Source organism: Hyperolius riggenbachi, chromosome 11 (genome assembly GCF_040937935.1).
Source record: "Hyperolius riggenbachi isolate aHypRig1 chromosome 11, aHypRig1.pri, whole genome shotgun sequence".
Classification (NCBI taxonomy): Eukaryota; Metazoa; Chordata; class Amphibia; order Anura; family Hyperoliidae; genus Hyperolius; species Hyperolius riggenbachi.
The window spans coordinates 99,013,379-99,040,982 of NC_090656.1; the positions used below are offsets into that span (position 1 = coordinate 99,013,379).

Here is a 27,604-nt window from a genome sequence, read left to right on the forward strand (position 1 = left end):
AGGTTAAGAATGTATCAGTGGCTTCTGTTTTACTGGGAAGTAACACTGAGTTATCCATGGTACAGGGTGGAATTGCAGGAACTTCAATTTCACACAAAAAGAGCTCCGAATCACCTGCTGAATCAGCCAAAGGTGCTGAAGCAGGCGGGTCAGAACGCCAAATTTGCGAATTTGGAGTCACAAAAAAATCATCCAAAATCAGTTCCCACACATCAATCAATGGAGCCACAAAGTCATACTCACACACACCAGTTTTTATTAGGTTATAGGCAGACTTAATGCATGCATTCAATACCAATTCACTTTTTGCACTGTAAAATTGACAAAATGAACTTGAATCATTCTTCCATTCATTGACCAGAGCTTCCATCTCTCCTTTCTCAAATGGAGGATTCCAAGCATACTTAACAGGCAGATCATGGTTTGCAGATATGATTGTGGCAGGCACATGTATAGGGTTAATTAGCAGGTGATTGGCAGATTCCTTATTCTTAAGAATCTCCAATACCTGTAGCAAGTATTGAACTGTAGTGTATGCAAACTTCCCTTGGTTCACAAATAAGTTGATTTGTTCAATACTCTGTAATATCTCATCATAATCATACTCAGATAATTCTTTTAAACAAAAATCTTTATTTTCCCTAGCCAGGGAGGAAAGTTCATTAGTAGTTTCATAAGTCCATTTAACTCCCCTGAAAGACAATTGCATTTCATTATCTGTTAATGGCAGAATCTCATTATAGGTCTCAGTCGCTAAGGATAACGATTCTGCAGATTGGACACGTTTCTTAGAACGTTTGCGTTTTGCCTTTGACCTTGCGGTTTTTGGTGATTTATTCAAAGCTGCAGGAAAATTATCAGTAACACTTTCTGCTTGCTGCTCATTCTTGCAAGCAATTGAAGGAGCAGCTGATTGGCCTGCTGCCAGGAGTTCATTTAGAGGAAAAGGCAATGGATCTATGCGCAACCAGTTATGGATCACAAACGCTAGAAATTCCAGTGGTCTCTCTTTCAAATCGGAATGATTGAGAACATCAAATGCCCACTGGAATAATTCCCCTTTAAACAAAATATAACTTAGTTGGAGTGCCCAGGTTGAAACAGGAGTCGCTTGGAGATCAGGATTGGTCAGGAACCTGGCACATTCAGAGAAAAACTCATTTTCTGTTTCAGAGCTAAGTTCTTCAAATTTCTTAAAGGAACAGGAACCATAATTAACAGTGTCATACTTTCTGGGAATCCCCCCCACAATGGGGATTGGTAATGGGGTTTTCATAATGTTAGGCTTGGTGGTGTATTCTCCACAGTCAGCATGCAACGCATGAGCTGGCGTGGAGGAGGTACACACACTAGCACCAGGAAACAGGCTATCCCTAGTATAGTGGAGGGGAGGACTGACTCCAATAGGAGATTGTGGCGCATAGAGCCGGTGCAGATCTGACAGCCACAAACAATGCTTTCGTTATAACGTCTCAGCGCAAAGTAGCGCTGAGCGCACAAACCAGAACTGAGGAGATCAGGACAGGTAGACAGAATGAACGCTTGCTAGCTAGCGGCTACTTAGCGACAGCAAGCGTCCAAAACCAGACAGACTGGAATGAGGCAGCCAATGCGATGCGGCGATGGCGTGCCTCACAAAGACAGGACAGGATAGTCAGAAAATAGCAGGACCAAGATAGATGAACGTAACACAGATAAATATACAATAAGTATGTTTTCCTAGCGTATTACAATTACAGCTATCAATGAAACTATTTGTAACGTCTGACTAACATATGTATATATCGGCAATGAACCGATATATGACATAAGCAGGAACGCTGACTAGGAATGGAGTAACACAGGGAACAGGACTCAGAAGGATTCGCTATCTCTTCGCAGAGATGAACGCAATCCACAAACGGTAACAGAACAGGATTCAGAAGGATTCGTTATCTCTTCGCAGAGATGAACGCAATCCACAAACGGTAACAGAACAGGATTCAGAAGGATTCGTTATCTCTTCGCAGAGATGAACGCAATCCACAAACAGAACCAGGAGCAGGGTAACTACCTCAGCACGGGTGGTCACGGTACGCGCAACCTACCAAAACGTGCTGGAAAGCTGACTAACTGCACACAGGATATAAACAGTTCGTGTACATATACATCAGCGACACTGATGTATTAACATAACACAAATACAAGGAAAATAATAAACGTGCTGGTATGCATATATATTGGCAATGAACCAATATATGATGCAAAGACCAGCAACGTATCTTTATAACCAGAAACACGATCGGGGGCTAAAGCGACAGCAAGACAGGCTTAAGCTGAAGCTATGAAAACCCAAGGAAACCCTGCAGGAAGCAGATCTTTATACTGAGGTCATCCAATGGGAGCAGACATGCAGATTCCCACACAGGTGAATGATAATCAGTCACAAGCTGACAGCAGGGAAAGACAGACAAAGCTATGCAACTTGCATGGAAATAGATCAGAACTGCCTGAGCTGCAGCACTAATACTTCCAGTAATAGCTGCTGCAGCAGCGATCATTACAATTGGAAGGGTTATGGTCCGGAGGAGAGATCCTGGGTACCAGCACGTCAATTTCATGCACAGGAACTCATACGGGAATTTCATGATACAAACCCTGATAGACCTTCATTGGCGCGTTCGGAGACCACGCCTCAGGGGAGGGGTAATGTCAGGCATGGACTCACCCCCACCGCCAGCGGTAGTGCGAACGCCGCGCTCGCGGCTGACGTCATCGGGACCCCGAACTTCCGGTCTGTCCCGGCGGCATCCTCCTCCGCTCAGCGTACCACCAGGAGCATGTCTCAGCAGGGCAGGGCAACGCGCGCACGCACGGAGCGTCACGCCCTTTATGCCCTGAGGAGGAAAATCACATGAGCAGGCTGCCGGGACAGTTGCCGCCTCCTTCCTGACATCATCGGGGGGGGTGGAGTTTGCTGAAGTGACAGTCTGCATTTAAGCAGCAGACTGTCAGTATTCTGTGTCCGCTGTAGCGATCACACCTGTGTTAGCTCTCGGATCCACAGTATACTTATATATTGGTACTGCCAATATATAAGTACTGGAAGAAACATACCATTGTATTTATCTGTGCCTTTGACCTTTTTGCTCGTTCTTAACCTTGCTCTTGCCTAATCCTCTTGTACTTTTGCCAATCTGATCTCCTGTTGCCGACCTTGCTGTACCTCTCGTTTTCGACTCTGATCTGTGATACTGTACCTTGATATTCCGATCTCCTGTTGCCGAACCCCGGCTCGTTATTAGACTCCGTCCTAGCCTCCTGATTCTGTTCCTTGCTTTATTGATACTCTGTTGCCGAATTTTGCTTGTTTCACTATCCTCCTCCAGCGGGCCCTTGCCGCTGGACGGAAGTTGCCGCTAGCAGTGTGTCTCACCACTGCGTAGTGCCTATTACTGTTGCACCAATCACTATACACCTTCAGTGGGCAGGGGTTAGTTCATATATCGGATTATCGGTGAGACTGCAGCTCACCCATAATCAGATATACGTCTGTGTGCCGGTGATACTGCAGATTACCGGTAATCAGACACTCTCTGCGTCCACCTATCGTCACAGATCGTGACAAGGTCACTAACAAGTCTTTTGGGATGCTATGCTCAACATGGATGGGAGCTTAACCCGCACTTGCCTAGCCAAAACTTCTTCAAGAAAAATTGCTGCTTCTACAATAAGAAACATTGTATAAAACTTAATTACTAAGCCACAGCACCTACATAAAAATATAATAGTGACTGGCTTCTGTGGCACAAAACTCATTGGTTTTGCCACAGCTTTCATTATCATATTTTGGAAGTTGCACAACATTCTTTTCAACAATTTTGTCCTAAAAGTTTTCCATTCCCTTTTAGGTGGACTATGTGTATACTCTTAGGCAGGGAAAAGTAGGCCTGAAAAACTATTGGAAAAAAAATGTTAAAAAACTGAGAATGCAAATGCAAAGCAAAAAGAGTGCTGTGCCACAATAACCAATAACCAATAACTGTATTGCAGCATGTGGGCGCTGTGGCTTAGTTGGTTAAAGCGCCTGTCTAGTAAACAGGAGATCCTGAGTTCAACTCTCAGCAGTGCCTTTGCTCATCTTATTATCACCAAGTCATTGCCTGCTGTTTACATCCCAGATTTTCGGGATCACGTCTTTGAGCTTCACTCATATTTGCTCACAGGAAACTTGCATTCCCTATGCCCACTGTTTCCACCACATCTGAACAAAGACATTTTCTTATCAGTTTGGTTTGATGTACTACCTTCCATCTCTGACAATAGGTAAAGGTCACTAACAAGTCTTTTGGGATGCTATGCTCAACATGGATGGGAGGTTAACCCGCACTTGCCTAGCCAAAACGTCTTCAAGTAAAATTGCTGCTTCTACAATAAGAAACATTGTATAAAACTTAATTACTAAGCCACAGCACCTACATGAAATATAATAGTGACTGGCTTCTGTGGCACAAAACTCATTGGTTTTGCCACAGCTTTCATTATCATATTTTGGAAGTTGCACAACATTCTTTTCAACAATTTTGTCCTAAAAGTTTTCCATTCCCTTTTAGGTGGACTATGTGTATACTCTTAGGCAGGGAAAAGTAGGCCTGAAAAACTATTGAAAAAAAATGTTAAAAAACTGAGAATGCAAATGCAAAGAAAAAAGAGTGCTGTGCCACAATAACCAATAACTATATAGCAGCATGTGGGCGCTGTGGCTTAGTTGGTTAAAGTGCCTGTCTAGTAAACAGGAGATCCTGAGTTCAACTCTCAGCAGTGCCTTTGCTCATCTTATTATCACCAAGTCATTGCCTGCTGTTTACATCCCAGATTTTCGGGATCACGTCTTTGAGCTTCACCCATATTTGCTCACAGGAAACTTGCATTCGCTATGCCCACTGTTTCCACCACATCTGAACAAAGACATTTTCTTATCAGTTTGGTTTGATGTACTACCTTCCATCTCTGACAATAGGTAAAGGTCACTAACAAGTCTTTTGGGATGCTATGCTCAACATGGATGGGAGCTTAACCCGCACTTGCCTAGCCAAAACTTCTTCAAGTAAAATTGCTGCTTCTACAATAAGAAACATTGTATAAAACTTAAAGGGACTCCGAGCAGTGCAGAAACTATGGGAAGATGCATATCATTTTAAAGCTCTCTTTCTCCTCTTTCCAATGATATATAAACCACCACCCTACGCCTTTTAGTTTTCGCTATTTTCGCGATTGAATTTGCCGCGTCCGCGATTTCGATCGCGAAAATAGAGAAAACTAAAAGGCGTAGGGCAACGATTTAGGTGTCGTCAGAAAGAAGAGAAAGAGAGCTTTAAAATGATATCCATCTTTCCATAGTTATATTGTATTACACAGGGCGACTTTTTGTCAAAGTCAGCAGCTGCATTCAGCAGAATGGAGCTGCTGACACTGGGGAAAGTGTCGTCCTCTGTAATACAATATAACTATGGCTTGATGGATATCATTTTAAAGCTCTCTTTCTCCTCTTTCGGACGACACCTAAATCGTTGCCCTACACCTTTTAGTTTTCTCTATTTTCGTGATCGAAATCGCGGCCGCGGCAATTTCAATCGCGAAAATTGCGAAAACTAAAAGACGTAGGGTGGTGGTTTATATATCATTGGAAAGAGGAGAAAGAGAGCTTTAAAATGATATTCATCTTTCCATAGTTTCTGCACTGCTCGGAGTCCCTTTCATTACTAAGCCACAGCACCTACATAAAAATATAATAGTGACTGGCTTCTGTGGCACAAAACTCATTGGTTTTGCCACAGCTTTCATTATCATATTTTGGAAGTTGCACAACATTCTTTTCAACAATTTTGTCCTAAAAGTTTTCCATTCCCTTTTAGGTGGACTATGTGTATACTCTTAGGCAGGGAAAAGTAGGCCTGTAAAACTATTGGAAAAAAAATGTTAAAAGACTGAGAATGCAAATGCAAAGAAAAAAGAGTGCTGTGCCACAATAACCAATAACCAATAACTGTATTGCAGCATGTGGGCGCTGTGGCTTAGTTGGTTAAAGCGCCTGTCTAGTAAACAGGAGATCCTGAGTTCAACTCTCAGCAGTGCCTTTGCTCATCTTATTATCACCAAGTCATTGCCTGCTGTTTCCATCCCAGATTTTCGGGATCACGTCTTTGAGCTTCACCCATATTTGCTCACAGGAAACTTGCATTCCCTATGCCCACTGTTTCCACCACATCTGAACAAAGACATTTTCTTATCAGTTTGGTTTGATGTACTACCTTCCATCTCTGACAATAGGTAAAGGTCACTAACAAGTCTTTTGGGATGCTATGCTCAACATGGATGGGAGGTTAACCCGCACTTGCCTAACCAAAACGTCTTCAAGTAAAATTGCTGCTTCTACAATAAGAAACATTGTATAAAACTCAATTACTAAGCCACAGCACCTACATGAAATATAATAGTGACTGGCTTCTGTGGCGCAAAACTCATTGGTTTTGCCACAGCTTTCATTATCATATTTTGGAAGTTGCACAACATTCTTTTCAACAATTTTGTCCTAAAAGTTTTCCATTCCCTTTTAGGTGGACTATGTGTATACTCTTAGGCAGGGAAAAGTAGGCCTGAAAAACTATTGAAAAAAAATGTTAAAAAACTGAGAATGCAAATGCAAAGAAAAAAGAGTGCTGTGCCACAATAACCAATAACTATATAGCAGCATGTGAGCGCTGTGGCTTAGTTGGTTAAAGTGCCTGTCTAGTAAAAAGGAGATCCTGAGTTCAACTCTCAGCAGTGCCTTTGCTCATCTTATTATCACCAAGTCATTGCCTGCTGTTTACATCCCAGATTTTCGGGATCACGTCTTTGAGCTTCACCCATATTTGCTTACAGGAAACTTGCATTCGCTATGCCCACTGTTTCCACCACATCGGAACAAAGACATTTTCTTAGCAGTTTGGTTTGATGTACTACCTTCCATCTCTGACAATAGGTAAAGGTCACTAACAAGTCTTTTGGGATGCTATGCTCAACATGGATGGGAGCTTAACCCGCACTTGCCTAGCCAAAACTTCTTCAAGTAAAATTGCTGCTTCTACAATAAGAAACATTGTATAAAACTTAATTACTAAGCCACAGCACCTACATGAAATATAATAGTGACTGGCTTCTGTGGCACAAAACTCATTGGTTTTGCCACAGCTTTCATTATCATATTTTGGAAGTTGCACAACATTCTTTTCAACAATTTTGTCCTAAAAGTTTTCCATTCCCTTTTAGGTGGACTATGTGTATACTCTTAGGCAGGGAAAAGTAGGCCTGAAAAACTATTGAAAAAAAAATGTTAAAAAACTGAGAATGCAAATGCAAAGAAAAAAGAGTGCTGTGCCACAATAACCAATAACTGCTAATAAGCGTATGGGTGCTGTGGCTTAGTTAGTTAAAGCGCCTGTCTAGTAAACCGGAGATCCTGAGTTCAACTCTCAGCAGTGCCTTTGCTCATCTTATTATCACCAAGTCATTGCCTGCTGTTTACATCCCAGATTTTCGGGATCACGTCTTTGAGCTTCACCCATATTTGCTCACAGGAAACTTGCATTCGCTATGCCCACTGTTTCCACCACATCTGAACAAAGACATTTTCTTATCAGTTTGGTTTGATGTACTACCTTCCATCTCTGACAATAGGTAAAGGTCACTAACAAGTCTTTTGGGATGCTATGCTCAACATGGATGGGAGCTTAACCCGCACTTGCCTAGCCAAAACTTCTTCAAGTAAAATTGCTGCTTCTACAATAAGAAACATTGTATAAAACTTAATTACTAAGCCACAGCACCTACATGAAATATAATAGTGACTGGCTTCTGTGGCACAAAACTCATTGGTTTTGCCACAGCTTTCATTATCATATTTTGGAAGTTGCACAACATTCTTTTCATTAATTTTGTCCTAAAAGTTTTCCATTCCCTTTTAGGTGGACTATGTGTATACTCTTATGCAGGGAAAAGTAGGCCTGAAAAACTATTGAAAAAAAATGTTAAAAAACTGAGAATGCAAATGCAAAGAAAAAAAAGTGCTGTGCCACAATAACCAATAACTAATAACTGTATTGCATGCACGTGGGCGCTGTGGCTTAGTTGGTTAAAGCGCCTGTTTAGTAAACAGGAGATCCTGAGTTCAACTCTCAGCAGTGCCTTTGCTCATCTTATTATCACCAAGTCATTGCCTGCTGTTTACATCCCAGATTTTCGGGATCACGTCTTTGAGCTTCACCCATATTTGCTCTCAGGAAACTTGCATTCCCTATGCCCACTGTTTCCACCACATCTGAACAAAGACATTTTCTTATCAGTTTGGTTTGATGTACTACCTTCCATCTCTGACAATAGGTAAAGGTTACTAACAAGTCTTTTGGGATGCTATGCTCAACATGGATGGGAGCTTAACCCGCACTTGCCTAGCCAAAACTTCTTCAAGTAAAATTGCTGCTTCTACAATAAGAAACATTGTATAAAACTTAATTACTAAGCCACAGCACCTACATGAAATATAATAGTGACTGGCTTCTGTGGCACAAAACTCATTGGTTTTGCCACAGCTTTCATTATCATATTTTGGAAGTTGCACAACATTCTTTTCAACAATTTTGTCCTAAAAGTTTTCTATTCCCTTTTAGGTGGACTATGTGTATGCTCTTAGGCAGGGAAAAGTAGGCCTGAAAAACTATTGAAAAAAAAATGTTAAACTGAGAATGCTAATGCAAACAAAAAAGAGTGCTGTAGCACGATAACCAATATCTGTATTGCAGCATGTGGGTCCTGTGGCTTAGCTGGTTAAAGCGCCTGTCTAGTAAACAGGAGATCCTGAGTTCAACTATCAGCAGTGCCTTTGCTCATCTTATTATCACCAAGTCATTGCCTGCTGTTTACATCCCAGATTTTCGGGATCACGTCTTTGAGCTTCACCCATATTTGCTTACAGGAAACTTGCATTCGCTATGCCCACTGTTTCCACCACATCGGAACAAAGACATTTTCTTAGCAGTTTGGTTTGATGTACTACCTTCCATCTCTGACAATAGGTAAAGGTCACTAACAAGTCTTTTGGGATGCTATGCTCAATATGGATGGGAGCTTAACCCGCACTTGCCTAGCCAAAACTTCTTCAAGTAAAATTGCTGCTTCTACAATAGGAAACATTGTATAAAACTTAATCACTAAGCCACAGCACCTACATGAAATATAATAGTGACTGGCTTCTGTGGCACAATACTCATCGGTTTTGCCACAGCTTTTATTATCATATTTTGGAAGTTGCACAACATTCTTTTCAACAATTTTGTCCTAAATGTTTCCATTCCCTTTTAGGTCGACTATGTGTATACTCATAGGCAGGGAAAAGTAGGCCTGAAAAACTATTGAAAAAAAAAGTTAAAAGACTGAGAATGCAAATGCAAAGAAAAAAGAGTGCTTTGCCACAATAACCAATAACGGCTAATAAGCGTATGGGTGCTGTGGCTTAGTTAGTTAAAGCGCCTGTCTAGTAAACCGGAGATCCTGAGTTCAACTCTCAGCAGTGCCTTTGCTCATCTTATTATCACCAAGTCATTGCCTGCTGTTTACATCCCAGATTTTCGGGATCACGTCTTTGAGCTTCACCCATATTTGCTCACAGGAAACTTGCATTCGCTATGTCCACTGTTTCCACCACATCTGAACAAAGACATTTTCTTATCAGTTTGGTTTGATGTACTACCTTCCATCTCTGACAATAGGTAAAGGTCACTAACAAGTCTTTTGGGATGCTATGCTCAACATGGATGGGAGCTTAACCCGCACTTGCCTAGCCAAAACTTCTTCAAGTAAAATTGCTGCTTCTACAATAAGAAACATTGTATAAAACTTAATTACTAAGCCACAGCACCTACATGAAATATAATAGTGACTGGCTTCTGTGGCACAAAACTCATTGGTTTTGCCACAGCTTTCATTATCATATTTTGGAAGTTGCACAACATTCTTTTCAACAATTTTGTCCTAAAAGTTTTCCATTCCCTTTTAGGTGGACTATGTGTATACTCTTAGGCAGGGAAAAGTAGGCCTGAAAAACTATTGAAAAAAAATGTTAAAAAACTGAGAATGCAAATGCAAAGAAAAAAAAGTGCTGTGCCACAATAACCAATAACTGTATTGCATGCACGTGGGTGCTGTGGCTTAGTTGGTTAAAGCACCTGTCTAGTAAACCGGAGATCCTGAGTTCAACTCTCAGCAGTGCCTTTGCTCATCTTATTATCACCAAGTCATTGCCTGCTGTTTACATCCCAGATTTTCGGGATCACGTCTTTGAGCTTCACCCATATTTGCTCACAGGAAACTTGCATTCGCTATGCCCACTGTTTCCACCACATCTGAACAAAGACATTTTCTTATCAGTTTGGTTTGATGTACTACCTTCCATCTCTGACAATAGGTAAAGGTTACTAACAAGTCTTTTGGGATGCTATGCTCAACATGGATGGGAGCTTAACCACTTGAGGACCTAGGGCTTTCTACCCCTTAAGGACCGGCCACTTTTTTTCCATTCAGACCACTGCAGCTTTCACGGTTTATTGCTCGCTCATACAACCTACCACCTAAATGAATTTTGGCTCCTTTTCTTGTCACTAATAAAGCTTTCTTTTAGTGCTATTTGATTGCTCCTGCGATTTTTACTTTTTATTATATTCAGCAAAAAAGACATGAATTTTGGCAAAAAAATGATTTTTTTAACTTTCTGTGCTGACAGTTTTCAAATAAAGTAAAATTTCTGTATACATGCAGCGCGAAAAATGTGGACAAACATGTTTTTGATACAAAAAAACCCATTCAGTGTATATTTATTGGTTTGGGTAAAAGTTATAGCGTTTACAAACTATGGTGCAAAAAGTGAATTTTCCCATTTTCAAGCATCTCTGACTTTTCTGACCCTCTGTCATGTTTCATGAGGGGCTAGAATTCCAGGATAGTATAAATACCCCCCAAATGACCCCATTTTGGAAAGAAGACATCCCAAAGTATTCACTGAGAGGCATAGTGAGTTCATAGAAGATATTATTTTTTGTCACAAGTAAGCGGAAAATGACACTTTGTGAAAAAAAAAAAAAAAAAAAGTTTCCATTTCTTCTAACTTGCGACAAAAAAAAATGAAATCTGCCACGGACTCACCATGCTCCTCTCTGAATACCTTGAAGTGTCTACTTTCCAAAATGGGGTCATTTGTGGGGTGTGTTTACTGTCCTGACATTTTGGGGGGTGCTAAATTGTAAGCACCCCTGTAAAGCCTGAAGGTGCTCATTGGACTTTGGACCCCTTAGCGCAGTTAGGGTGCAAAAAAGTGCCACACATGTGGTATTGCCGTACTCAGGAGAAGTAGTATAATGTGTTTTGGGGTGTATTTTTACACATACCCATGCTGGGTGGGAGAAATATCTCTGTAAATGACAATTTGTTAATTTTTTTTACACACAATTGTCCATTTACAGAGATCTTTCTCCCACTCAGCATGGGTATGTGTAAAAATACACCACAAAACACATTATACTACTTCTCCTGAGTACGGCGATACCACATGTGTGGCACTTTTTTGCACCCTAACTGCGCTAAAGGGCCCAAAGTCCAATGAGTACCTTTAGAATTTCACAGGTCATTTTGAGAAATTTCGTTTCAAGACTACTCCTCACGGTTTAGGGCCCCTAAAATGCCAGGGCAGTATAGGAACCCCACAAATGACCCCATTTTAGAAAGAAGACACCCCAAGGTATTCCGTTAGGAGTATAGTGAGTTCATAGAAGATTTTATTTTTTTGTCAAAAGTTAGCGGAAATTGATTTTAATTGTGTTTTTTCACAAAGTGTCATTTTCCACTAACTTTTGACAAAAAATAAAATCTTCTATGAACTCACCATACTCCTAACGGAATACCTTGGGGTGTCTTCTTTCTAAAATGGGGTCATTTGTGGGGTTCCTATACTGCCCTGGCATTTTAGGGGCCCTAAACCGTGAGGAGTAGTCTTGGAACGAAATTTCTCAAAATGACCTGTGAAATTCTAAAGGTACTCATTGGACTTTGGGCCCTTTAGCGCAGTTAGGGTGCAAAAAAGTGCCACACATGTGGTATCGCCGTACTCAGGAGAAGTAGTACAATGTGTTTTGGGGTGTATTTTTACACATACCCATGCTGGGTGGGAGAAATACCTCTGTAAATGGACAATTGTGTGTAAAAAAATCAAAAGATTGTCATTTACAGAGGTATTTCTCCCACCCAGCATGGGTATGTGTAAAAATACACCCCAAAACACATTATACTACTTCTCCCGAGTACGGCGATACCACATGTGTGGCACTTTTTTGCACCCTAACTGCACTAAGGGGCCCAAAGTGCAATGAGTACCTTTAGGATTTCACAGGTCATTTTTGTTTCAAGACTACTCCTCACGGTTTAGGGCCCCTAAAATGCCAGGGCAGTATAGGAACCCCACTAATGACCCCATTTTAGAAAGAAGACACCCCAAGGTATTCCGTTAGGAGTATGGTGAGTTCATAGAAGTTTTTATTTTTTTGTCACAAGTTAGCGGAAATTGATTTTAATAGTTTTTTTTCACAAAGTGTCATTTTCCGCTAACTTGTGACAAAAAATAAAATCTTCTATGAACTCACCATACTCCGTACGGAATACCTTTGGGTGTCTTCTTTCTAGAATGGGGTCATTTGTGGGGTTCCTATACTGCCCTGGCATTTTAGGGGCCCTAAACCGTGAGGAGTAGTCTTGAAACCAAATGTCGCAAAATGACCTGTGAAATCCTAAAGGTACTCATTGGACTTTGGGCCCCTTAGCGTACTTAGGGTGTAAAAAAGTGTCACACATGTGGTACCGCCGTACTCAGGAGAAGTAGTATAATGCGTTTTGGGGTGTATTTTTACACATACCCATGCTAAGTGGGAGAAATATCTCTGTAAATGACAATTGTTTGATTTTTTTACACACAATTGTCCATTTACATAGAAATTTCTCCCATCCAGCATGGGTATGTGTAAAAATACACCCCAAAACACATTATACTACTTTTCCTGAGTACAGCGGTACCACATGTGTGACAATTTTTTGCAGCCTAGGTGCGCTAAGGGGCCCAACGTCCTATTCACAGGTCATTTTGAAGCATTTGTTTTCTAGACTACTCCTCGCGGTTTAGGGCCCCTAAAATGCCAGGGCAGTATAGGAACCCCACAAGTGACCCCATTTTAGAAAGAAGACACCCCAAGGTATTCCGTTAGGTGTATGGCGAGTTCATAGAAGATTTTATTTTTTGTCACAAGTTAGTGAAAAATGACACTTTGTGAAAAAAAAACCAATAAAAATTAATTTCCGCTAACTTTTGACAAAAATAAAATCTTCTATGAACTCGTCATACACCTAACAGAATACCTTGGGGTGTCTTTTTTTCTAAAATAGGGTCACTTGTGGGGTTCCTATACCGCCCTGGCATTTTACAGGCCCAAAACCGTGAGTAGTCTGGAAACCAAATGTCTCAAAATGACTGTTCAGGGGTATAAGCATCTGCAAATTTTGATGACAGGTGGTCTATGAGGGGGCGAATTTTGTGGAACCGGTCATAAGCAGGGTGGCCTTTTAGATGACAGGTTGTATTGGGCCTGATCTGATGGATAGGAGTGCTAGGGGGGTGACAGGAGGTGATTGATGGGTGTCTCAGGGGGTGGTTAGAGGGGAAAATAGATGCAATCAATGCACTGGGGAGGTGATCGGAAGGGGGTCTGAGGGGGATCTGAGGGATTGGCCGAGTGATCAGGAGCCCACACGGGGCAAATTGGGGCCTGATCTGATGGGTAGGTGTGCTAGGGGGTGACAGGAGGTGATTGATGGGTGTCTCAAGGTGTGATTAGAGGGGGGAATAGATGCAAGCAATGCACTGGCGAGGTGATCAGGGCTGGGGTCTGAGGGCATTCTGAGGGTGTGGGCGGGTGATTGAGTGCCCTAGGGGCAGATAGGGGTCTAATCTGATAGGTAGCAGTGACAGGGGGTGATTGATGGGTAATTAGTGGGTGTTTAGGGTAGAGAATAGATGGAAACACTGCGCTTGGGTGGTGATCTGATGTCGGATCTGCGGGCGATCTATTGGTGTGGGTGGGTGATCAGTTTGCCCGCAAGGGGCAGGTTAGGGGCTGATTGATGGGTGGCAGTGACAGCGGGTGATTGATGGGTGGAAGTGACAGGGGGTGATTGATGGGTGGCAGTGACAGGGGGTGATTGATGGGTGATTGATAGGTGATTGACAGGTAATCAGTGGGTTATTACAGGGGAGAACAGATGTAAATATTGCACTGGCGAATTGATAAGGGGGGGTCTGAGGGCAATCTGAGCGTGTAGGCGGGCGATTGGGTGCCCGCAAGGGGCAGATTAGGGTCTGATCTGATGGGTAACAGTGACAGGTGGTGATAGGGGGTGATTGATGGGTAATTAGTGGGTGTTTAGAGGAGAGAATAGATGTAAACGCTGCGCTTGGGTGGTGATCTGATGTCGGATCTGCGGGCGATCTATTGGTGTGGGTGGGTGATCAGATTGCCCGCAAGGGGCAGGTTAGGGGCTGATTGTTGGGTGGCAGTGACGGGGTGATTGATGGGTGATAGGTGATTGGCAGGTGATTGACAGGTGGTCAGTGGGTTATTACAGGGAAGGACAGATGTAATTAATGCACTGGCGAATTGATAAGGGGGGGGTCTGAGGGCAATCTGAGCGTGTGGGCGGGTGATTGGGTGCCCGCAAGGGGCAGATTAGGGTCTGATCTGATAGGTAACAGTGACAGGTGGTGATAGGGGGTGATTGATGGGTGATTGATGGGTAATTAGTGGGTGTTTAGAGAAGATAACAGATGTAAACAATACATTTGGGAGGTAATCTGACGGCGGGTTTGCGGGCGATCTAATGGTGTGGGTGGGTGATCAGATTGCCCGCAAGGGGCAGGTTAGGGGCTGATTGATGGGTGGCAGTGACAGGGGGTGATTGATGGGTGATAGGTGATTGGCAGGTGATTGACAGGTGATCAGTGGGTTATTACAGGGAAGAACAGATGTAATTAATGCACTGGTGAATTGATAAGGGGGGGTCAGAGGGCAATCTGAGCGTGTGGGCGGGTGATTGGGTGCCCGCAAGGGGCAGATTAGGGTCTGATCTGATAGGTAAAAGTGACAGGTGGTGATAGGGGGTGATTGATGGGTGATTGATGGGTAATTAGTGTGTGTTTAGAGGAGAGAATAGATGTAAACAATGGATTTGGGAGGTGATCTGATGTCGGATCTGCGGGCGATCTATTGGTGTGGGGGGGTGATCAGATTGCCCGCAAGGGGCAGGTTAGGGGCTGGCTGATGGGTGGCAGTGACAGGGGGTGATTGACGGGTGATTGATGGGTGATTGACAGGTGATTGACAGGTGATTGACAGGTGATTGACAGGTGATCAGGGGGATAGATGCATACAGTAAACAGGGGGGGTGGTCTGGGGGGGGGGTCTGGGGAGAATCTGAGGGGTGGGGGGTGATCAGGAGGGGGCAGGGAGCAGGGTGGGGGATAAAAAAAAAAATAGCGTTGACAGATAGTGACAGGGAGTGATTGATGGGTGATTAGGGGGGTGATTGGGTGCAAACAGGGGTCTGGGGGGTGGGCAGGGGGGGGTCTGATGGGTGCTGTGGGCGATCTGGGGCAGGGGGGGGGAAAAATCAGTGTGCTTGGTGCAGACTAGGGTGGCTGCAGCCTGCCCTGGTGGTCCCTCGGACACTGGGACCACCAGGGCAGGAGGCAGCCTGTATAATACACTTTGTAAACATTACAAAGTGTATTATACACTTTGTATGCGGCGATCGCGGGGTTAACATCCCGCCGGCGCTTCCGTATGGCCGGCGGGATGTTGCGGCGGGTGAGCGGCGCCAGGCGGAGGCGGAGGATCGCGTCACTGATGACGCGATCGCTCCGCCCATGCCCCTACAAGGACCGCCGCCAATTGTCAATACGGCGGTCCTTGCGGGGTGCACTTCCCGGCCGCCAATTGTACATACGGCGGTCGGGAAGTGGTTAACCCGCACTTGCCTAGCCAAAACTTCTTCAAGTAAAATTGCTGCTTCTACAATAAGAAACATTGTATAAAACTTAATTACTAAGCCACAGCACCTACATGAAATATAATAGTGACTGGCTTCTGTGGCACAAAACTCATTGGTTTTGCCACAGCTTTCATTATCATATTTTGGAAGTTGCACAACATTCTTTTCAACAATTTTGTCCTAAAAGTTTTCTATTCCCTTTTAGGTGGACTATGTGTATGCTCTTAGGCAGGGAAAAGTAGGCCTGAAAAACTATTAAAAAAAAAAATGTTAAACTGAGAATGCTAATGCAAACAAAAAAGAGTGCTGTAGCACGATAACCAATATCTGTATTGCAGCATGTGGGTCCTGTGGCTTAGCTGGTTAAAGCGCCTGTCTAGTAAACAGGAGATCCTGAGTTCAACTATCAGCAGTGCCTTTGCTCATCTTATTATCACCAAGTCATTGCCTGCTGTTTACATCCCAGATTTTCGGGATCACGTCTTTGAGCTTCACCCATATTTGCTTACAGGAAACTTGCATTCGCTATGCCCACTGTTTCCACCACATCGGAACAAAGACATTTTCTTAGCAGTTTGGTTTGATGTACTACCTTCCATCTCTGACAATAGGTAAAGGTCACTAACAAGTCTTTTGGGATGCTATGCTCAATATGGATGGGAGCTTAACCCGCACTTGCCTAGCCAAAACTTCTTCAAGTAAAATTGCTGCTTCTACAATAAGAAACATTGTATAAAACTTAATCACTAAGCCACAGCACCTACATGAAATATAATAGTGACTGGCTTCTGTGGCACAATACTCATCGGTTTTGCCACAGCTTTTATTATCATATTTTGGAAGTTGCACAACATTCTTTTCAACAATTTTGTCCTAAATGTTTCCATTCCCTTTTAGGTCGACTATGTGTATACTCATAGGCAGGGAAAAGTAGGCCTGAAAAACTATTGAAAAAAAAAGTTAAAAGACTGAGAATGCAAATGCAAAGAAAAAAGAGTGCTGTGCCACAATAACCAATAACGGCTAATAAGCGTATGGGTGCTGTGGCTTAGTTAGTTAAAGCGCCTGTCTAGTAAACCGGAGATCCTGAGTTCAACTCTCAGCAGTGCCTTTGCTCATCTTATTATCACCAAGTCATTGCCTGCTGTTTACATCCCAGATTTTCGGGATCACGTCTTTGAGCTTCACCCATATTTGCTCACAGGAAACTTGCATTCGCTATGCCCACTGTTTCCACCACATCTGAACAAAGACATTTTCTTATCAGTTTGGTTTGATGTACTACCTTCCACCTCTGACAATAGGTAAAGGTCACTAACAAGTCTTTTGGGATGCTATGCTCAACATGGATGGGAGCTTAACCCGCACTTGCCTAGCCAAAACTTCTTCAAGTAAAATTGCTGCTTCTACAATAAGAAACATTGTATAAAACTTAATTACTAAGCCACAGCACCTACATGAAATATAATAGTGACTGGCTTCTGTGGCACAAAACTCATTGGTTTTGCCACAGCTTTCATTATCATATTTTGGAAGTTGCACAACATTCTTTTCAACAATTTTGTCCTAAAAGTTTTCCATTCCCTTTTAGGTGGACTATGTGTATACTCTTAGGCAGGGAAAAGTAGGCCTGAAAAACTATTGAAAAAAAATGTTAAAAAACTGAGAATGCAAATGCAAAGAAAAAAAAGTGCTGTGCCACAATAACCAATAACTGTATTGCATGCACGTGGGTGCTGTGGCTTAGTTGGTTAAAGCACCTGTCTAGTAAACTGGAGATCCTGAGTTCAACTCTCAGCAGTGCCTTTGCTCATCTTATTATCACCAAGTCATTGCCTGCTGTTTACATCCCAGATTTTCGGGATCACGTCTTTGAGCTTCACCCATATTTGCTCACAGGAAACTTGCATTCGCTATGCCCACTGTTTCCACCACATCTGAACAAAGACATTTTCTTATCAGTTTGGTTTGATGTAATACCTTCCATGTCTGACAATAGGTAAAGGTCACTAACAAGTCTTTTGGGATGCTATGCTCAACATGGATGGGAGCTTAACCCGCACTTGCCTAGCCAAAACTTCTTCAAGTAAAATTGCTGCTTCTACAATAAGAAACATTGTATAAAACTTAATTACTAAGCCACAGCACCTACATGAAATATAATAGTGACTGGCTTCTGTGGCACAAAACTCATTGGTTTTGCCACAGCTTTCATTATCATATTTTGGAAGTTGCACAACATTCTTTTCAACAATTTTGTCCTAAAAGTTTTCCATTCCCTTTTAGGTGGACTATGTGTATACTCTTAGGCAGGGAAAAGTAGGCCTGAAAAACTATTGAAAAAAAAATGTTAAAAAACTGAGAATGCAAATGCAAAGAAAAAAAAGTGCTGTGCCATAATAACCAATAACTGTATTGCACGCATGTGGGCGCTGTGGCTTAGTTGGTTAAAGCGCCTGTCTAGTAAACAGGAGATCCTAAGTTCAACTCTCAGCAGTGCCTTTGCTCATCTTATTATCACCAAGTCATTGCCTGCTGTTTACATCCCAGATTTTCGGGATCACGTCTTTGAGCTTCACCCATATTTGCTCACAGGAAACTTGCATTCCCTATGCCCACTGTTTCCACCACATCTGAACAAAGACATTTTCTTATCAGTTTGGTTTGATGTACTACCTTCCATCTCTGACAATAGGTAAAGGTCACTAACAAGTCTTTTGGGATGCTATGCTCAACATGGATGGGAGCTTAACCTGCACTTGCCTAGCCAAAACTTCTTCAAGTAAAATTGCTGCTTCTACAATAAGAAACATTGTATAAAACTTAATTACTAAGCCACAGCACCTACATGAAATATAATAGTGACTGGCTTCTGTGGCGCAAAACTCATTGGTTTTGCCACAGCTTTCATTATCATATTTTGGAAGTTGCACAACATTCTTTTCAACAATTTTGTCCTAAAAGTTTTCCATTCCCTTTTAGGTGGACTATGTGTATACTCTTAGGCAGGGAAAAGTAGGCCTGAAAAACTATTGAAAAAAAAAATGTTAAAAAACTGAGAATGCAAATGCAAAGAAAAAAGAGTGCTGTGCCACAATAACCAATAACTGTATTGCAGCATGTGGGCGCTGTGGCTTAGTTGGTTAAAGCGCCTGTCTAGTAAACAGGAGATCCTAAGTTCAACTCTCAGCAGTGCCTTTGCTCATCTTATTATCACCAAGTCATTGCCTGCTGTTTACATCCCAGATTTTCGGGATCACGTCTTTGAGCTTCACCCATATTTGCTCACAGGAAACTTGCATTCCCTATGCCCGCTGTTTCCACCACATCTGAACAAAGACATTTTCTTATCAGTTTGGTTTGATGTACTACCTTCCATCTCTGACAATAGGTAAAGGTCACTAACAAGTCTTTTGGGATGCTATGCTCAACATGGATGGGAGCTTAACCTGCACTTGCCTAGCCAAAACTTCTTCAAGTAAAATTGCTGCTTCTACAATAAGAAACATTGTATAAAACTTAATTACTAAGCCACAGCACCTACATGAAATATAATAGTGACTGGCTTCTGTGGCGCAAAACTCATTGGTTTTGCCACAGCTTTCATTATCATATTTTGGAAGTTGCACAACATTCTTTTCAACAATTTTGTCCTAAAAGTTTTCCATTCCCTTTTAAGTGGACTATGTGTATACTCTTAGGCAGGGAAAAGTAGGCCTGAAAAACTATTGAAAAAAAATGTTAAAAAACTGAGAATGCAAATGCAAAGAAAAAAGAGTGCTGTGCCACAATAACCAATAACTGCTAATAAGCGTATGGGTGCTGTGGCTTAGTTGGTTAAAGCGCCTGTCTAGTAAACCGTAGATCCTGAGTTCAACTCTCAGCAGTGCCTTTGCTCATCTTATTATCACCAAGTCATTGCCTGCTGTTTACATCCCAGATTTTCGGGATCACGTCTTTGAGCTTCACCCATAACACTGTTTCCACCACATCTGAACAAAGACATTTTCTTATCAGTTTGGTTTGATGTAATACCTTCCATCTCTGACAATAGGTAAAGGTCACTAACAAGTCTTTTGGGATGCTATGCTCAACATGGATGGGAGCTTAACCCGCACTTGCCTAGCCAAAACTTCTTCAAGCAAAATTGCTGCTTCTACAATAAGAAACATTGTATAAAACTTAATTACTAAGCCACAGCACCTACATGAAATATAATAGTGACTGGCTTCTGTGGCACAAAACTCATTGGTTTTGCCACAGCTTTCATTATCATATTTTGGAAGTTGCACAACATTCTTTTCAACAATTTTGTCCTAAAAGTTTTCCATTCCCTTTTAGGTGGACTATGTGTATACTCTTAGGCAGGGAAAAGTAGGCCTGAAAAACTATTGAAAAAAAAATGTTAAAAAACTGAGAATGCAAATGCAAAGAAAAAAAAGTGCTGTGCCATAATAACCAATAACTGTATTGCAGCATGTGGGCGCTGTGGCTTAGTTGGTTAAAGCGCCTGTCTAGTTAACAGGAGATCCTGAGTTCAACTCTCAGCAGTGCCTTTGCTCATCTTATTATCACCAAGTCATTGCCTGCTGTTTACATCCCAGATTTTCGGGATCACGTCTTTGAGCTTCACCCATATTTGCTCACAGGAAACTTGCATTCCCTATGCCCACTGTTTCCACCACATCTGAACAAAGACATTTTCTTATCAGTTTGGTTTGATGTACTACCTTCCATCTCTGACAATAGGTAAAGGTTACTAACAAGTCTTTTGGGATGCTATGCTCAACATGGATGGGAGCTTAACCTGCACTTGCCTAGCCAAAACTTCTTCAAGTAAAATTGCTGCTTCTACAATAAGAAACATTGTATAAAACTTAATTACTAAGCCACAGCACCTACATGAAATATAATAGTGACTGGCTTCTGTGGCACAAAACTCATTGGTTTTGCCACAGCTTTCATTATCATATTTTGGAAGTTGCACAACATTCTTTTCAACAATTTTGTCCTAAAAGTTTTCTATTCCCTTTTAGGTGGACTATGTGTATGCTCTTAGGCAGGGAAAAGTAGGCCTGAAAAACTATTGAAAAAAAATGTTAAACTGAGAATGCTAATGCAAACAAAAAAGAGTGCTGTAGCACGATAACCAATATCTGTAATGCAGCATGTGGGTCCTGTGGCTTAGCTGGTTAAAGCGCCTGTCTAGTAAACAGGAGATCCTGAGTTCAACTCTCAGCAGTGCCTTTGCTCATCTTATTATCACCAAGTCATTGCCTGCTGTTTACATCCCAGATTTTCGGGATCACGTCTTTGAGCTTCACCCATATTTGCTTACAGGAAACTTGCATTCGCTATGCCCACTGTTTCCACCACATCGGAACAAAGACATTTTCTTAGCAGTTTGGTTTGATGTACTACCTTCCATCTCTGACAATAGGTAAAGGTCACTAACAAGTCTTTTGGGATGCTATGCTCAACATGGATGGGAGCTTAACCCGCACTTGCCTAGCCAAAACTTCTTCAAGTAAAATTGCTGCTTCTACAATAAGAAACATTGTATAAAACTTAATTACTAAGCCACAGCACCTACATGAAATATAATAGTGACTGGCTTCTGTGGCACAAAACTCATTGGTTTTGCCACAGCTTTCATTATCATATTTTGGAAGTTGCACAACATTCTTTTCAACAATTTTGTCCTAAAAGTTTTCCATTCCCTTTTAGGTGGACTATGTGTATACTCTTAGGCAGGGAAAAGTAGGCCTGAAAAACTATTGAAAAAAAAATGTTAAAAAACTGAGAATGCAAATGCAAAGAAAAAAGAGTGCTGTGCCACAATAATCAATAACTGTATTGCAGCATGTGGGCGCTGTGGCTTAGTTGGTTAAAGCGCTTGTCTAGTAAACAGGAGATCCTGAGTTCAACTCTCAGCAGTGCCTTTGCTCATCTTATTATCACCAAGTCATTGCCTGCTGTTTACATCCCAGATTTTCGGGATCACGTCTTTGAGCTTCACCCATATTTGCTCACAGGAAACTTGCATTCCCTATGCCCACTGTTTCCACCACATCTGAACAAAGACATTTTCTTATTAGTTTGGTTTGATGTACTACCTTCCATCTCTGACAATAGGTAAAGGTCACTAACAAGTCTTTTGGGATGCTATGCTCAACATGGATGGGAGCTTAAAGGGACTCCGAGCAGTGCAAAAACTATGGAAAGATGCATATCATTTTAAAGCTCTCTTTCTCCTCTTTCCAATGATATATAAATCGCCGTCCTACGGCTTTTAGTTTTCGCTATTTTCGCGATTGAAATTGCCGTGGCAGCGATTTCGATCGTGAAAATAGAGAAAACTAAAAGGTGTAGGGCAACGATTTAGGGGTCGTCAGAAAGAGGAGAAAGAGAGCTTTAAAATGATATCCATCTTTCCATAGTTACATTGTATTACACAGGGCGACATTTTCTCAGAGTCAGCAGCTCTATTCAGCAGAAAAAGTCGCCCTGTGTAATACAATGTAACTATGTAAAGATGGATATCATTTAAAGCTCTCTTTCTCCTCTTTCTGACGACCCCTAAATCGTCACCCTACGCCTTTTAGTTTTCTGTATTTTCGTGATCGAAATTGCAGCCATGTCAATTTCAATCGCGAAAATAGCGAAAACTAAAAGGCGTAGTGCGGCGATTTATATATCATTGGAAAGAGGAGAAAGAGAGCTTTAAAATGATATGCATCTTTCCATAGTTTCTGCACTGCTCGGAGTCCCTTTAACCCGCACTTGCCTAGCCAAAACTTCTTCAAGTAAAATTGCTGCTTCTACAATAAGAAACATTGTATAAAACTTAATTACTATGCCACAGCACCTACATGAAATATAATAGTGACTGGCTTCTGTGGCACAAAACTCATTGGTTTTGCCACAGCTTTCATTATCATATTTTGGAAGTTGCACAACATTCTTTTCAACAATTTTGTCCTAAAAGTTTTCCATTCCCTTTTAGGTGGACTATGTGTATACTCTTAGGCAGGGAAAAGTAGGCCTGAACAACTATTGAAAAAAAAATGTTAAAAAACTGAGAATGCAAATGCAAAGAAAAAAGAGTGCTGTGCCACAATAGACAATAACTGTATTGCATCATTTGGGTGATGTGGCTTAGTTGGTTAAAGCGCCTGTCTAGTAAACAGAAGATCCGGAGTTCAACTCTCAGCACTGCCTTTGCTCATCTTATTATCACCAAGTCATTGCCTGCTGTTTACATCCCAGATTTTCGGGATCACGTCTTTGAGCTTCACCCATATTTGCTCACAGGAAACTTGCATTCGCTATGCCCACTGTTTCCACCACATCTGAACAAAGACATTTTCTTATCAGTTTGGTTTGATGTACTACCTTCCATCTCTGACAATAGGTAAAGGTCACTAACAAGTCTTTTGGGATGCTATGCTCAACATGGATGGGAGCTTAACCCGCACTTGCCTAGCCAAAACTTCTTCAAGTAAAATTGCTGCTTCTACAATAAGAAACATTGTATAAAACTTCATTACTAAGCCACAGCACCTACATAAAAATATAATAGTGACTGGCTTCTGTGGCACAAAACTCATTGGTTTTGCCACAGCTTTCATTATCATATTTTGGAAGTTGCACAACATTCTTTTCAACAATTTTGTCCTAAAAGTTTTCCATTCCCTTTTAGGTGGACTATGTGTATACTCTTAGGCAGGGAAAAGTAGGCCTGAAAAACTATTGAAAAAAAAATGTTAAAAAACTGAGAATGCAAATGCAAAGAAAAAAAGAGTGCTGTGCCACAATAACCAATAACCAATAACTATGTTGCAGCATGTGGGCGCTGTGGCTTTGTTGGTTAAAGCGCCTGTCTAGTAAACAGGAGATCCTGAGTTCAACTCTCAGCAGTGCCTTTGCTCATCTTATTATCACCAAGTCATTGCCTGCTGTTTACATCCCAGATTTTCGGGATCACGTCTTTCAGCTTCACCCATATTTGCTCACAGGAAACTTGCATTCCCTATGCCCACTGTTTCCACCACATCTGAACAAAGACATTTTCTTATCATTTTGGTTTGATGTACTACCTTCCATCTCTGACAATAGGTAAAGGTCACTAACAAGTCTTTTGGGATGCTATGCTCAACATGGATGGGAGCTTAAAGGGACTCCGAGCAGTGCAAAAACTATGGAAAGATGCATATCATTTTAAAGCTCTCTTTCTCCTCTTTCCAATGATATATAAATCGCCACCCTACGCCTTTTAGTTTTCGCTATTTTCGCGATTGAAATTGCCGCGGCTGCGATTTCGATCGTGAAAATAGAGAAAACTAAAAGGTGTAGGGCAACGATTTAGGGGTCGTCAGAAAGAGGAGAAAGAGAGCTTTAAAATGATATCCATCTTTTCATAGTTACATTGTATTACACAGGGCGACATTTTCTCAGAGTCAGCAGCTCTATTCAGCAGAAAAAGTCGCCCTGTGTAATACAATGTAACTATGGAAAGATGGATATCATTTTAAAGCTCTCTTTCTCCTCTTTCTGACGACCCCTAAATCGTCACCCTACGCCTTTTAGTTTTCTGTATTTTCGTGATCGAAATCGCAGCCATGTCAATTTCAATCGCGAAAATAGCGAAAACTAAAAGGCGTAGTGCGGCGATTTATATATCATTGGAAAGAGGAGAAAGAGAGCTTTAAAATGATATGCATCTTTCCATAGTTTCTGCACTGCTCGGAGTCCCTTTAACCCGCACTTGCCTAGCCAAAACTTCTTCAAGTAAAATTGCTGCTTCTACAATAAGAAACATTGTATAAAACTTAATTACTATGCCACAGCACCTACATGAAATATAATAGTGACTGGCTTCTGTGGCACAAAACTCATTGGTTTTGCCACAGCTTTCATTATCATATTTTGGAAGTTGCACAACATTCTTTTCAACAATTTTGTCCTAAAAGTTTTCCATTCCCTTTTAGGTGGACTACGTGTATACTCTTAGGCAGGGAAAAGTAGGCCTGAAAAACTATTGAAAAAAAAATGTTAAAAAACTGAGAATGCAAATGCAAGAAAAAAGAGTGCTGTGCCACAATAGACAATAACTGTATTGCATCATGTGGGCGCTGTGGCTTAGTTGGTTAAAGCGCCTGTCTAGTAAACAGGAGATCCTGAGTTCAACTCTCAGCAGTGCCTTTGCTCATCTTATTATCACCAAGTCATTGCCTGCTGTTTACATCCCAGATTTTCGGGATCACGTCTTTGAGCTTCACCCATATTTGCTCACAGGAAACTTGCATTCGCTATGCCCACTGTTTCCACCACATCTGAACAAAGACATTTTCTTATCAGTTTGGTTTGATGTACTACCTTCCATCTCTGACAATAGGTAAAGGTCACTAACAAGTCTTTTGGGATGCTATGCTCAACATGGATGGGAGCTTAACCCGCACTTGCCTAGCCAAAACTTCTTCAAGTAAAATTGCTGCTTCTACAATAAGAAACATTGTATAAAACTTAATTACTAAGCCACAGCACCTACATAAAAATATAATAGTGACTGGCTTCTGTGGCACAAAACTCATTGGTTTTGCCACAGCTTTCATTATCATATTTTGGAAGTTGCACAACATTCTTTTCAACAATTTTGTCCTAAAAGTTTTCCATTCCCTTTTAGGTGGACTATGTGTATACTCTTAGGCAGGGAAAAGTAGGCCTGAAAAACTATTGAAAAAAAAATGTTAAAAAACTGAGAATGCAAATGCAAAGAAAAAAGAGTGCTGTGCCACAATAACCAATAGCTGTATTGCAGCATGTGGGTGCTGTGGCTTAGTTGGTTAAAGCGCCTGTCTAGTAAACAGGAGATCCTGAGTTCAACTCTCAACAGTGCCTTTGCTCATCTTATTATCACCAAGTCATTGCCTGCTGTTTACATCCCAGATTTTCGGGATCACGTCTTTGAGCTTCACCCATATTTGCTCACAGGAAACTTGCATTCCCTATGCCCACTGTTTCCACCACATCTGAACAAAGACATTTTCTTATCAGTTTGGTTTGATGTACTACCTTCCATCTCTGACAATAGGTAAAGGTCACTAACAAGTCTTTTGGGATGCTATGCTCAACATGGATGGGAGCTTAACCCGCACTTGCCTAGCCAAAACTTCTTCAAGTAAAATTGCTGCTTCTACAATAAGAAACATTGTATAAAACTTAATTACTAAGCCACAGCACCTACTTGAAATATAATAGTGACTGGCTTCTGTGGAACAAAACTCATTGGTTTTGCCACAGCTTTCATTATCATATTTTGGAAGTTGCACAACATTCTTTTCAACAATTTTGTCCTAAAAGTTTTCCATTCCCTTTTAGGTGGACTATGTGTATACTCTTAGGCAGGGAAAAGTAGGCCTGAAAAACTATTGAAAAAAAAATGTTAAAAAACTGAGAATGCAAATGCAAAGAAAAAAGAGTGCTGTGCCACAATAACCAATAACTGTATTGCAGCATGTGGGTGCTGTGGCTTAGTTGGTTAAAGCGCCTGTCTAGTAAACAGGAGATCCTGAGTTCAACTCTCAACAGTGCCTTTGCTCATCTTATTATCACCAAGTCATTGCCTGCTGTTTACATCCCAGATTTTCGAATCACGTCTTAGAGCTTCACCCATATTTGCTCACAGGAAACTTGCATTCGCTATGCCCACTGTTTCTACCACATCTGAACAAAGACATTTTCTTATCAGTTTGGTTTGATGTACTACCTTCCATCTCTGACAATAGGTAAAGGTCACTAACAAGTCTTTTGGGATGCTATGCTCAACATGGATGGGAGCTTAACCCGCACTTGCCTAGCCAAAACTTCTTCAAGTAAAATTGCTGCTTCTACAATAAGAAACATTGTATAAAACTTAATTACTAAGCCACAGCACCTACATGAAATATAATAGTGACTGGCTTCTGTGGCACAAAACTCATTGGTTTTGCCACAGCTTTCATTATCATATTTTGGAAGTTGCACAACATTCTTTTCAACAATTTTGTCCTAAAAGTTTTCCATTCCCTTTTAGGTGGACTATGTGTATACTCTTAGGCAGGGAAAAGTAGGCCTGAAAAACTATTGAAAAAAAAATGTTAAAAAACTGAGAATGCAAATGCAAAGAAAAAAGAGTGCTGTGCCACAATAACCAATAACTGTATTGCAGCATGTGGGTGCTGTGGCTTAGTTGGTTAAAGCGCCTGTCTAGTAAACAGGAGATCCTGAGTTCAACTCTCAGCAGTGCCTTTGCTCATCTTATTATCACCAAGTCATTGCCTGCTGTTTACATCCCAGATTTTCGGGATCACGTCTTTGAGCTTCACCCATATTTGCTCACAGGAAACTTGCATTCCCTATGCCCACTGTTTCCACCACATCTGAACAAAGACATTTTCTTATCAGTTTG

General features: G+C 41.5%; 8 non-coding genes across 8 annotated transcripts; all 8 read left to right on the top strand.

The window, feature by feature from the left end:
- Positions 1-4,038: 4,038 nt before the first annotated feature.
- Positions 4,039-4,112, top strand: TRNAT-AGU (transfer RNA threonine (anticodon AGU)). Its single transcript has one exon. It is a non-coding gene; the product is annotated as a tRNA-Thr (tRNA).
- Positions 4,113-4,732: 620 nt separating this feature from the next.
- Positions 4,733-4,806, top strand: TRNAT-AGU (transfer RNA threonine (anticodon AGU)). The gene has a single exon. It is a non-coding gene; the product is annotated as a tRNA-Thr (tRNA).
- A 1,236-nt stretch (positions 4,807-6,042) lies between these two features.
- Positions 6,043-6,116, top strand: TRNAT-AGU (transfer RNA threonine (anticodon AGU)). Its single transcript has one exon. It is a non-coding gene; the product is annotated as a tRNA-Thr (tRNA).
- A 2,017-nt stretch (positions 6,117-8,133) lies between these two features.
- TRNAT-AGU (transfer RNA threonine (anticodon AGU)) lies at positions 8,134-8,207 on the top strand. The gene has a single exon. It is a non-coding gene; the product is annotated as a tRNA-Thr (tRNA).
- Positions 8,208-20,637: 12,430 nt separating this feature from the next.
- TRNAT-AGU (transfer RNA threonine (anticodon AGU)) lies at positions 20,638-20,711 on the top strand. The gene has a single exon. It is a non-coding gene; the product is annotated as a tRNA-Thr (tRNA).
- A 1,312-nt stretch (positions 20,712-22,023) lies between these two features.
- TRNAT-AGU (transfer RNA threonine (anticodon AGU)) lies at positions 22,024-22,097 on the top strand. The gene has a single exon. It is a non-coding gene; the product is annotated as a tRNA-Thr (tRNA).
- Positions 22,098-25,285: 3,188 nt separating this feature from the next.
- Positions 25,286-25,359, top strand: TRNAT-AGU (transfer RNA threonine (anticodon AGU)). The gene has a single exon. It is a non-coding gene; the product is annotated as a tRNA-Thr (tRNA).
- Positions 25,360-27,370: 2,011 nt separating this feature from the next.
- On the top strand, positions 27,371-27,444 carry TRNAT-AGU (transfer RNA threonine (anticodon AGU)). Its single transcript has one exon. It is a non-coding gene; the product is annotated as a tRNA-Thr (tRNA).
- Positions 27,445-27,604: the final 160 nt, after the last annotated feature.